This window comes from Littorina saxatilis, linkage group LG12 (assembly GCF_037325665.1).
Source record: "Littorina saxatilis isolate snail1 linkage group LG12, US_GU_Lsax_2.0, whole genome shotgun sequence".
NCBI lineage: Eukaryota > Metazoa > Mollusca > Gastropoda > Littorinimorpha > Littorinidae > Littorina > Littorina saxatilis.
In genome coordinates, this window is record NC_090256.1 from 71474889 (window position 1) to 71488030 (window position 13142).

The 13142-nt window shown below is 38.9% G+C and overlaps 2 long non-coding RNA genes across 6 annotated transcripts; one reads left to right on the forward strand and one right to left on the reverse strand.

The window, feature by feature from the left end:
- The first annotated feature begins 404 nt into the window (after nt 1-404).
- Nucleotides 405-5953, forward strand: LOC138982713 (uncharacterized). Of its 5 annotated transcripts, none has more exons than XR_011460939.1 (4): nt 405-848; nt 1687-1768; nt 3226-3456; nt 5758-5953. It is a non-coding gene; the product is annotated as an uncharacterized lncRNA (long non-coding RNA). The 5 variants fall into 5 exon arrangements; XR_011460940.1 differs by lacking the exon at nt 405-848 and adding an exon at nt 914-1039; XR_011460942.1 differs by lacking the exon at nt 405-848 and adding an exon at nt 917-935.
- On the reverse strand, nt 5765-9919 carry LOC138982715 (uncharacterized). Its single transcript, XR_011460944.1, has 3 exons — nt 9663-9919; nt 8614-8840; nt 5765-5836 (listed from the first exon to the last, which is right to left on the reverse strand). It is a non-coding gene; the product is annotated as an uncharacterized lncRNA (long non-coding RNA).
- Between the last annotated feature and the right edge of the window lie 3223 nt (nt 9920-13142).

Consider the following 13142-nt stretch of genomic DNA (forward strand, 5'->3'; position numbering starts at 1 on the left):
ACAGTGGTAAGGTAATACAAACATCATCAGTCATATTTACAGCATTTTTCCTCATAGATAATGACACAGCAGCTTTTACAACATTATATTCAAGAATGCGGTTTGGCGAATATCCAATCAAATCACATATATCTTGATATGATAATATATCTCCCGAACGTACAATGTCAGTTAATACCAATACACCTCGTTGTATCCAACTCTCAAAAAATAAAACTTTGCCACTATACGTTATGCATGCATTATTCCATAATAAAATCGGCCCGATTGTCCCACGATCGTAGTGGTTATTATCCAGCCAATATTTTAATACTGCTTTCCAAAAGTGTGATTTCACTAGGTCTAACCCTTTAAAGATATAGTGTCCGCGCCGCCATTTTGGAGAGTTTTTTGTCGAATTCGGCCGATTTGAAGATTTTGGGGAATCTAGTGTACCTTAATTAAGACGCACCTGGCCCGGTTTGCTCAATAAAGCACCACAAGTATGCTAAATAATTAAATCAAAATGAGTTTTTTGACGTCTGCTCTCCACCATTTGAAGATTAAAATTGGCCGTCATAGACTGGTTTTCGTCGCGAGCGCGTGCCGTTAGCATGACGACTAAAAACAATGGCGGATGGGATAGCCGCTCAGTGGGACAAGCCCGCAAGTTTCAGTAAGAAATCGACTCCATGTGGTTCTGAAAGCAGCTGACTGACTCCGAACGACACAGAATCACGAGAAAGACACGCTCGGCGCACAAAATGCAAAGTTATCATCAGCAAGCAGACGGAAAGCTGGATTCAACTGAGTGTCAGTTTTACCGTTCAGTGTGCGCCGCGACGTAGCTCTAACCTGCTACTGGATGTGTAAGTATTAAATAAAGCGAGTGTTGTGGTGTATACTTTGGAAAGACCTGGACACATTTTGCTGCCGTGTTGTATGTGTGTCTGCTGGTGTGTAGTGCGAATGAAGGATCAATCAAGCGGCCGAATGTGTCCAGTTTTCCTGTTTTTGTTTGAACACGGACACAGTGTCAGTGTGTGTGTTTGCAACTACGGTGCGTGTGTGTCTGTGCACTGCACAGGAGCTTGTATCAAAACGCCGGTCGATCATCGTAGTAAGGGTAAGCATGCAGAAGTAAATAATGATCGACCGGCGGTTGAATACAAGCTCCTGTGGTGCACTGTATATATATATATGAGACAGAGAATGACAGAGTAGCCAGTCTGTGAGTAATCCCCCTAAAAAAAAAAATTGTAGATGGAAAAAAGTAGGGTCAGTCAGCACACGTGATACTGATATTTTAACGCTTTATCAGTTTATTGGCAGTTGTTTCTTTGCAGTCTTTGGAGGTTGTGCAACAGAACATGTTATTTATAACTGACATTTTATATTGTCAGTGGTATGAGTTTTTCTGTCCAGTAAGAACTATGATTGAAGTTTATTGGTGAAGCTTTGTGAAAGGGTTACTTTTAATGAAGAACACATTCTTCCTCAGTGTTCATAGAAGCAAACACTAAATGTGGCAGAATTTCATTCATCCTTTCTTTTTTGACTGCCATTTTAAGTGTCGCTGTGCATGTTCAAAGCTTCATGTTCAGAACTGATGTTGCTGTAGAACTATGTAATTGGCCAGCCTTTGGTTTACACTTAGTGGTTTTAGATGTTGCTATAATTACTATAACAATTTTCTGACATTTTCAGGGACCAAGCACCCGGACATCAAACATTCTTGCAATGTGTGGCAATAATGGCATAACATATTTCAGACAAAAAGATCAGTAAGGTGAGTTTAAATGTTCATAATTTTGGTGTAAGTCAAGCTTATCTTTTATCTTGAGCAACTATCTCTGTCGTGTCTCTCTCAGGCTGCGCACCCGACATAAGTTGCCAGGAACCAATTCCTTGAATGTGGCAATGGTTTACCATTTCTGGTTTACTTGAACTGCAGCCATACAGAGAGGAATTGTTGAGTGATTAAAAGTTATGGAGTCTTTAAAAAGATGTAGTTAGAGGATAAGACACTGTAAACAGTATTTTTCTTCTTCATGGTTATAACAAAACTGCAGCATGTGTCTTCAATTTCTGAAGATGCATTATAACAACAGTGGCACCCCCCTTTTAAGACCTCAAACAATCTGAGAAAATCAAGTCTTAAAAAGGAATGAGTCTTAAAATGGGGGTAATTTTACAGACGTTATGAACAGAAAATGTGAGAAAACAAGGTTTTGAAAAGGAGGGAGTTTTAAATTTGGTTATGCCGACGTATGGGACATTTGAATAAGTATTTGAATAAGTACGCTGGCGTACGTCGAATACGTTATGGGTACGTTTTGTATGCGTGCTCAGCGTACTACGACGTATGCCAGCGTGCTTCAGCGTCCTCTTAACGTATACAAAACGTACCCATAACGTATTCGACGTACGCCAGCGTACTTATTCAAATACTTATTCAAATGTCCCATACGTCGGCATACGCAGGCGTTAAAACGGTCGTGTGACAGGGCCATTAAAAGGGGGGTTCCACTGCATTATACATGCCATGGAAATCATGATGATTTTACAGATAAATACAATGACAATTGAAAGCAATTTGCAGCCCAGTGTCTTATTATCTGATTATCTTCTGTCTATTTTTATCATTGCACCTTTGCTACAAAACTCGTGGTTACAACTTGACCCAAAGTCAATTATTATCAATAAACTAAGCAACATGCGCACACAAAAACATACTCAATTGTCGAGAACAGTGTCAGTTTTATTCCATGTAGATCTTAAATGCAAATGTACACATTTTCAGAAACAAGTCTTAGAATTATGCATTTCAATCATATAAAAGATGTGAATTAATATAACCCACACCCATGATTTGTATTACTTCAACAGGGTATAATTATGGCTTGGCTTGCTGCAACATGTCAACGAGCACTCTTCAACACATATTTGTTCTGCACAAGGTTTACTAGACCTGTCAATTCAACGCATTAATCAAGATACTTTCAGGACCCTTCCCCAGACTTTATTGTTCATGTCAGCTGTTCTTTGTGCCAGATTGTGTATCCCTTTTGACTGACAATAATGCTGCAGAGGGAAATACTACAGTGGAACTTGTAAAATGCTGAGAAAATCAGCTACGTCTTAAACAGGGGGAGTAAATTTACAGAGATTATAAACATAAAATCAAAAAAGGGGGGCTGTAAATGAGGGTTCCACTGCACAGCTAAAAGTGATCTTTCTCTGCAGGTACAATATAGTGTCTACAATACAAAGATGGTTTGCAGTGGAGGTTGACGTTGCAAAGTCCTATGCACACATCACTGAACACAAAGTTCGTCCCCAAAAGGCGGAGCAGCAGGGAAGTTTTCTACAAGCCAGAACCCCCAAGTCTATCTAATCCCACGGTCTACACATCTGGTCCCCACAATGCCCTCCATCTACCAAGGAAATTGTTTTACAGCAACAGTCACAATAATTGTAGGTGCACCTTTATGTCTGCTCATTTGAGTTTATTTTATGCAAAGAATTGCAAGTGAAATCACATGTATATATACCTGTAACTCCAATTATCCCAATACCTACACGAAACTATACTGAGACTAGAAATTAAAACAAGTCGCGTAAGGCCTAAAAAAAAAATAGGTGTGGTTACGGTAACCCGACCTACCCTATTTTTTGGAGCCGACCCTATAACTTTTTATTACATTTGTCAAACAAAATTTTTTAAAAAAACCAAGTAAACGAGTGCAGAAAACGCAATAAAAGCGAAAGCGCCCGAGTTGCACACTTATTTCCCTGTCAAGTAGGTTTAATTTGTACACATTAGAAAAAAAAGTTACAAAAAATATTTTTTTTGGCTATGTTACCTTAACCACACCTATTATTTTTTTTGGCCTAAGGCGAAAATACAACATTTAGTCAAGTAGCTGTCGAACTCACAGAATGAAACTGAACGCAATGCAACGCAGCAAGACCGCATACTCGTAGCATCGTCAGTCACCCGCTCACGGCAAAGACAGTGAAATTGACAAGAAGAGCGGGGTAGCAGTTGCGCTCAGAAGGATAGCACGCTTTTCTGTACCTCTCTTTGTTTTAACTTTCTGAGCGTGTTTTTAATCCAAACATATCATATCTATATGTTTTTGGAATCAGGAACCGACAAGGAATAAGATGAAAGTGTTTTTAAATTGATTTCGAAAATTTAATTTTCATATTAATTTTTATATATTTAATTTTCAGAGCGTGTTTTTAATCCAAATATAACATATTTATATGTTTTTGGAATCAGCAAATGATGGAGAATAAGATGAATGTAAATTTGGATCGTTTTTAAAATTTTTTTATTTTTTTTTTACAATTTTCAGATTTTTAATGACCAAAGTCATTAATTAATTTTTAAGCCACCAAGCTGAAATGCAATACCGAAGTCCGGGCTACGTCGAACATTACTTGACCAAAATTTCAACCAATTTGGTTGAAAAATGAGGGCGTGACAGTGCCGCCTCAACTTTCACGAAAAGCCGGATATGACGTCATCAAAGACATTTATCAAAAAATGAAAAAAAAACGTATGGGGATATCATACCCAGGAACTCTCATGTCAAATTTCATAAAGATCGGTCCAGTAGTTTAGTCTGAATCGCTCTACACACACAGACAGACACACACACACACACGCACATACACCATGACCCTCGTCTCGATTCCCCCGTCTACGTTAAAACATTTAGTCAAAACTTGACTAAATGTAATGAGGAAAAATATTAGTACTGTAAACTGCCTTTTAATTGTCCATCCGCTTTATGCACAGATTTTGCCCAAAGTAGGGGGTGGGGCGTTTACTAGGTACTGTGCCTGTGCAGGATCAGTTCCTCGTTAGAAATGGTGATATTTGGTATCTTGGTGTGAACATTTTAATAGGAGATGTATCTGTGCACAATTAGTCACCCTGTAAGTATCTTTCGCCTGATATGCAAGTGTCTAAACAGAAGAAAAAAACACTAAAAACCCAACAAAAAATTCACTGAGAGTGAATAAACACACATCCTAAAAACCACAAAGTGAATAGTCAGTCAGTCAGTCATTGATACTGATCCAATCCATAGGAAATGGCGTAACCAAACACTGGTCGTTTCACATGCTCCCTTAAATCACTAAAATCAGACCTCTTCAACTTCCGAAGACGCTCTCTCATCTCCATCTTCTTTTCACAGGGCTATCCAGATACTCCAGTGACCAGAGTATTAAATAAACATTATAGTTGTCTTTCAGCATTCCCTAGAATGACAATGTCACTACAGGGTGCAGAACTGTGCACATCATTTAAAAAACACACACACACATACACACAAAACACACAACATATGTTGACGACACTGATCCAAATGTTGGAGGATGGGCGTTAACTAGGTACTGCGGGTGCTGAAAAAGTAGTTTAAGGTACATAAAAAAAATCAAAAAACAATGTGCTTTGAGAGATAAAACATACACAAATTCAGAACGGTGCTAAATACAGAGTATGGTTACACCAACCCCCAACCAAATGTACTTCATATAACACCACAATGTACTTCAATACAAGCGACTAGGACGAAAGTCAGTGTTCTGGCCAGTTGGATCTAAATTGTCATTCCTATGACCCATACACAGCAACTGCACATGTATGGCGGCTCTTACACCTTCACCCAAATAGCCAAATATGTATGTCCACAATGTAAGCTGTGTGAATGTTGCGTATCGTTTTGTTTTATTGATATTCCCATCCTCTTCTTCTTCCAGGGCGAGGGCACCTCCAATCTCTTCTCTGTGTGTGGGCCAGTGGGAGCCTGCTGTCATCAAGCACCAGTGCCTTGAAGTCCTGGAGCATACACAGAAAACCATCCATCACTAAAGACGCTTGATTCAGAATCAAACTTCAAATAATAAACATGAACCAAATGCAAGAAAAAGTGTGAAAATAAAAAGTAAAAGAATAGTATTTGTAATCTATTCATCTATGTAATGGGGTGCGGGTGTGAGTAAAAGATGTGTGTGTGTGTGGTGGGGGGGGGATTTACTTGTAGGCATAGGCTTTCCAGAGGCATTCTGACACACTGACGCACTGTGTAAAATTGTGTTCCAGTACTACCGATGAGCAAAAGTGCCAGTTACACATCTTTAGGTACTTGGAATGAATGCCCAGTTTACCCATGCATTGAACAGTAAAACCTAAGTTTGCCAACTCCCCCTCCCCCGCCTTTTTTTCTAAACATTTGTCTTTTAAGACATTACTTTCTCAGATTTCTGTTTATAACCTCCATTCTAACACATATTGCTTTTTACATTTAGTCAAGTTTTGATCTTTAATTGAGTTTGTAATATCTTAAAAGAAGGGCTCCACTGTATCTCTAATTTTTTTTCTGCACAAGTGGTATTGAAGCAGCAGTAGTCAAGTGCTAAACCGCATAAAGGCCTGTTTGGTATACTATTCGATTCTGATGTTTCAAGCAGAACTGCTGTGTGACATGTGGTTGGAAAATGTGTCTCAGGGATTGTCTTGATTTTTAAACAATTGAACAGGAAGGCAGACATGAATTTGAACTGCAAGGCATACACAATTCTAAAACCTAAACATCATAATTATGACTTCCTACATTTTTAGCATGATCATGGAATCTGCTCGCCAATGTGTCATATATTATAAAGATCAGTATGGAGGCAGAAATAATCAATCTGAAAAATATCCTTCATTTACAAAGAGCAAATGGGTGTAGTTTAAACAGTAAACAAGAATTCATATTTTAGAATACAGTGGAACCCCCTTTTACGACCCCCCAAAATCTGAGAAAATAAGGTCTTAAAAAGCAAGAAGTCTTACAATGAAGGTAAATTTGCACAGGTTATGACCTAAACATCTGAAACACAAGGTCTTATAAAATAGGGGAGATCTTGAATTGTAAAGGTTTTTAAAAGAGGGGTTTCATGGTACAGCACCCCAATTGTGGGGACTGTTCATATGTATTTCCCTTTATGAGACACTAAAAGGTTGTGTGTAGTGACATTTAAGTGCACACAATTTTAATTATTTGTCATTATCTTCTGAAAATAGGAAATAAATATATATGTATACACATTCACTAGAATAGCAACAAACAATAGGCACCAGTAATATAATTTGCGACTGAGACCTGCAAACCTCACTTTTTGTCATTATTTAATACTAGCAGTTAAGCCCGGCTTCGCCCGGGAGTAAGCGGAGCCCTGTAGCAAAGACGCTCGCTATCCCATTATCATTAGCTTTACCTCCTTTGTTTGGATACAAAAAAAGAGTTATCTCCCTTACCTTCTAGAAATTTCCGGAACTGTCCAGTTAATTTTTCATTCTTCATTTCTTCCCCTCATAGGAGCAATAGCAAGTCTCTAATATCACTGGCATGATGTGCTTGCTACAGGTGAACAGTTATCTCCCTTACCTCTAGAAATTTCCGGAACTGTCCAGTGAATTTTTCATTCTTCATTTCTTCCCCTCATAGGGGCAATAGCAAGTCTCTAATATCACTGGCATGATGTGCTTGCTACAGGTGAACAGTAGGCACTGAACTGGTCTTGCACCATATAGGCTGTATTCAATAAATGGGAGGTCCATAATCTGAGAAAGGAAACAATGAATCAAGAAACTAAAACCCAGGTGCACATCTGCGGCACCTAGGGAGTGTACGTGCACACTATCTTGTTCCTGCCTCTTGCCATCTCAGAGGTATGGCGACCACAGACAAAAAAGAGTTATCTCCCTTACCCTCTAGAAATTTCCGGAACTGTCCAGTTAATTTTTCATTCTTCATTTCTTCCCCTCATAGGAGCAATAGCAAGTCTCTAATATCACTGGCATGATGTGCTTGCTACAGGTGAACAGTTATCTCCCTTACCTTCTAGAAATTTCTGGAACTGTCCAGTTAATTTTTCATTCTTCATTTCTTCCCCTCATAGGAGCAATAGCGAGTCTCTAATATCACTGGCATGATGTGCTTGCTACAGGTGAACAGTAGGCACTGAACTGGTCTTGCACCATATAGGCTGTATTCAATAAATGGGAGGTCCATAATCTGAGAAAGGAAACAATGAATCAAGAAACTAAAACCCAGGTGCACATCTGCGGCACCTAGGGTGTGTACGTGCACACTATCTTGTTCCTGCCTCTTGCCATCTCAGAGGTATGGCGACCACAGACAAAAAAGAGTTATCTCCCTTACCTTCTAGAAATTTCCGGAACTGTCCAGTTAATTTTTCATTCTTCATTTCTTCCCCTCATAGGAGCAACAGCGAGTCTCTAATATCACTGGCATGATGTGCTTGCTACAGGTGAACAGTAGGCACTGAACTGGTCTTGCACCATATAGGCTGTATTCAATAAATGGGAGGTCCATAATCTAAGAAAGGAAACAGTGAATCAAGAAACTAAAACCCAGGTGCACATCTGCGGCACCTAGGGAGTGTACGTGCACACTATCTTGTTCCTGCCTCTTGCCATCTCAGAGGTATGGCGACCACAGACAGACACACAGACACACAGACAGACACTCTCTTTTATTATATATATAGATACCCTGCAACAAAGTCATCCACCTAACAAATCTTGCAGAATAAAAAGGTACTTACTGGAATTATTGAGTTTAGAGGAGGGTTGGACTTGGAGGGCGGTGTTGTTTTTTGGATCAGCCTTCTTCCCCAGCAAACCAATTTCAGTTTGAGAGGACTTAGACCAGTCCTTTCCTCTTCATCTGCCCACACATAGAGACTGCTAATTCCTCTCCCTATCCTGCCTCCGCACCTTTTCTCTTGCAGGGGCAGCTCTGTTGTTGTTTTGAACATGAAACTTCCATAGCCTGGAAATAAAGACAAATTCATGAAAAGGATACACTATTCATCAATCCACCTTACAGTTACAGTTAATGAGTTATTGTATCAAACTTCAATCATCATCAACTTCAAGAAAAGCTCACTTGAGTTTGACATACTCCCCTGCATGCGCACGCACACACACACACACACACACACACACATCAAACTTCAATCATCATCAACTTCAAGAAAAGCTCACTTGAGTTTGACATACTCCCCTGCATGCGCACACACACACACACACACACATACACGCGCGCACACACACACACAGTGATCATGCATACACAAGTCTGAGAACACACAAACACACAGGCACACACACACACACACACAACAAATGCACAAGACAATGATTTCCTCGACACTGTTCAGTGGGATAAGTATGTCTTCTCTTTTGGGTTACTATTCTGAGAATAAACACGATTTTCAGAGCTCTCTCATGTTCGGTGAAATACTGCTTCGAACTCCGTCTTGCACGCAAAGCGCACGTTTACTGTTCCAAGTGATCGATCAGTGACATGACAATGCATATACGTAAGGGAGTAAAAGTGCAACTTCAGAGACATATATTTGAAAGGATCACCAACAGGCAACAAACATGTCCAAGATAATCGGACTAAGTACAACCAGTACTGAATGATCTCTATCAAGGCGGCGAATGATTCGGAGTGCACCAGAGCTATTTGACTCGCATGATCGATTCAGGCTTTGCAGTCCTGCTCAGAGCAACTTGTAAACAGATACTGACTGTCTCATTGAAAGCATTATTTTCTGTCAGATAACGTTTACTATGTAACACTCACCTTGTCAGACTAAAATAATCGCCGAGAGACGCCATTTTGATTGTTGTGACAAATTTGACAAAGGGAAATCACCCAACCATTACAAGAGTGCTCTTTCCTTGGATTCTTTTACGACAGTTAATTAGCTATCAAAACTGTTGAATTTGCAAAGTAAAGTTATTCCTCGTGGATGGTAGCATTATTTGTAACATAGAATCTTATGGTGAAGCTTTGAAAGCGATCTGAAGGCCTTTTCCGGCGGATACTATCCCTTTAAATCTTGCACTGTTTACATTCGATAAGAAACATTCAAAATGTTTTCCAAAACGCAAATACATCATCTTTGGAGTGAAACTCCAATTATCATTTTCATTTGATGTAGTAAGTTGTGAAACCCATTGTAATAAAAAAGAGATTTGCATTTGCCTAATATCGATCATTTTTAAACCACCTTTTTCAATTTCAAAACATACAACGCTTCTTTTCACCTTTTCAAAGGCCTTCCGATTACAATCTCTTTTTCGCCACAAAAATCTAAACAATAAGGTATTGACTTCATTCAAAACACAGTCAGGTAATACAAACGCTTGCATAATATACACAAATTGTGAAATTAAAAACGTTTTCACAATACATATTTTCCCTACAATGCTCAAATTTCGCTTCTCCCATGCACAAATCAATCGCTTAATATTCCTTATTCTTCCAGTCCAGTTATCTTCTACCAAAGAAGCACTCTTATCATTACAAAAATATACACCCACAATCTTCAACTTCTTCTTCCAAACAAAATTATAAAATGTTTCATCACAATGTTTCCTACTACCCAACCACATCGCCTCAGACTTTCTCTTATGTATCCTTAAGCCTGAAAAGCTAGAAAAGTCATTCATTATTTCAAGTGCATAATACATATCAATCTCATCCTTTAAAAAAAGGGTGATATCGTCTGCATACAGAGCAATTTTAATAACGGTTGCAATATCAGCATTATTCCATAACGAAATTCCTTTAATACGTCTACACTGTCTTATTTTTGATGCCAACAATTCAATGGCTAGTACAAAGGCCAAACATGAAAACGGGCACCCTTGACGAATCCCGGCTTTCACATCAAAAAAATCAGACAACCATCCACAATACTGCACTGAGCTAACCGTGTCGTTCATTAACACAGTCCCCCATTGAACAAATTCTGGCCCAAACCCGAATTTTTGAAAGGCTTTAATAATAAACTCTTTTGAAATACTATCGTACGCTTGAACACAGTCAATTGCGACCAACAGACCAGGTTGATTTAACTCGTGTGACTGTTCGATTACATCATCAATTAGCCTTAATATTGTAGATACTTTTCTGCCTTTAATGTAACCGACTTGATCTTTCTGAACAATTTCACCAATAACGCTTCCTAACCTTTTTGCCAAACACTTGGCTATCAGTTTATAATCGCTGTTTGTAAGGGAGATGGGTCTCCAGTTCTTTAATTCATTTTTAGGCAAATCCTTTCCCTTGTGTATAAGGGTAATGACAGCTTTGCGCTGCGTGGAGGACAATTTTCCATCGTCAAAACTTGCATTAAAAGACGCAATTAACAATGTTCTGATGCGGGTCCAAAACACTTTCAAAAATTCTACAGTAATACCATCAACCCCAGGGGCCGACCCAGATTTCATTTGTTTAAGTGCAGCGAGAGCTTCGTTTTCAGTTATTAACCCTTCACACTCATTTCTCTGAAAATCTGAAATCTGTAATGTTGTCACATCAGATAAAAACTGATCCACCTTCTCGTCCATGTTTTCAACGTTTACTTTTTTTCTGTACAAATCAGCATAGTAATTCTTTTGCGCGTTCAAGATTTCACGCTGGTCAGTTATCACTTCTCCAGATTCACACTGTATACTGTCCATTATCTTCGCATTTGCTCGGGCTTTTTCAAGGTTGAGAAAATACTTTGTGTTCTTTTCTCCCTGTTCTACCCACTTCGCACGGGCGCGTACTTGGGCTGCGCGAGCTTTACACTGTTCAACTAATTCTATTTTTAACTTAAGGTTCTCACGCTCGCACTGCATTCCACAGTTATCTGGGTCATTCGCTAACCTTGCATCCAAATCATTTAATTCAGCATACAACAAAACAATACCGTTTCTTCTTTCAACGCTTTTCTTCTGCGCGTACTGCATTGCATAATCTCTTATTTCCCATACGGTTTGATAATCAGTATCGTTTATAAAATCGTATGCGTGATTTTCAATCATTCTATTCATACCATCAATGAAATCTTTATCCTGGAGGAGAGAATTATTGAATTTCCAGTAACTCGGGCCTCTGTCAATCTCAGATAATTTGAGTTGCACAGAACAGCCTCTGTGGTCGGAAAAGGGAACAGACAATAAACAACATTCCGTAGTTCTATCAAAAAGTGTTGCACATGTAAATACATAGTCAATTCTCCTAGCAATAAACGGATTCTTCTTTGACCAAGAAAATTCTTTAATACCAGGGTTAAATAATCTCCATACATCAAACAAATCACATGTTTACTCTTAAAATGTGATCACAATTAGCGAAAAAAGATTAATTAGTCTTACGATTAAAACTTAAGAAATCGATCCAAAAATGATTTCATCTTAGTTTTTATCGTTTCCTGATTCCAAAAACATATAGATATGATAGGTTGTATGGAAAACAAGCTCAGAAAGTTAACATGAATACAGAAAAGCGCGCTTTCCTGCTTAGCACAATACGCTACCGCGCTATTCTGGCGTGTCAATATCACTGCGTTTTGCACGTGGGAGGTGAGCGATTTCCTTCTCGCGGGCATAGACGAAGCTGTACTGTCTTGGTGAAAAAATACAGTGCGTTCAGTTTCATTCCGTGAGTTGGACAGCTTGACTAAAATTAATGTAGTAATTTCGCCTTAGGCGACTTGTTTACCTTTAAAGTTAACATCGCAATGGTTTGGTTTAATTGACATCAGCTACTGTCCAAGACGTGTACAGGTAGTCGGCCTGATTTTAATAACAGCACATTTCACTTGAGGATGATAAGAACTGTAATAGTCTGAGGTCGTATGTCCACCTAATATTGATTTGAGTCTTATTGTGGTTGGTTCGGTTTTAGTTTTCATACACTATTCGTTTTCTAAACTGCTGCCCCTAAAGTGTGCGTTTTCCCTTTAGTTCTGATTTAATATGTATAATGGTGCTTTGCATATATATTTACTGGACATTTCAAACAAAGGGTGTCTCTTCGACTGCCGTGCGACGAACTACATGTCAATGCATGCACTTAAGGCATCCGTGTGCATACACGACTGAAAATGAATATTAACTCATCGCATAAAGAATGGGTTGTTCTTCTCCCTCTAGAAGTCTGCGTCATTCTTCTGAACTTTGTTACAATTGCGTGTGAACTATTTTCAGTTATCCTCTCTTCTTGATTGGATTGTAATCTTGCACAGACTGGCAATTCGTGAGAAGAAAAAAAACCAAGTCAAAT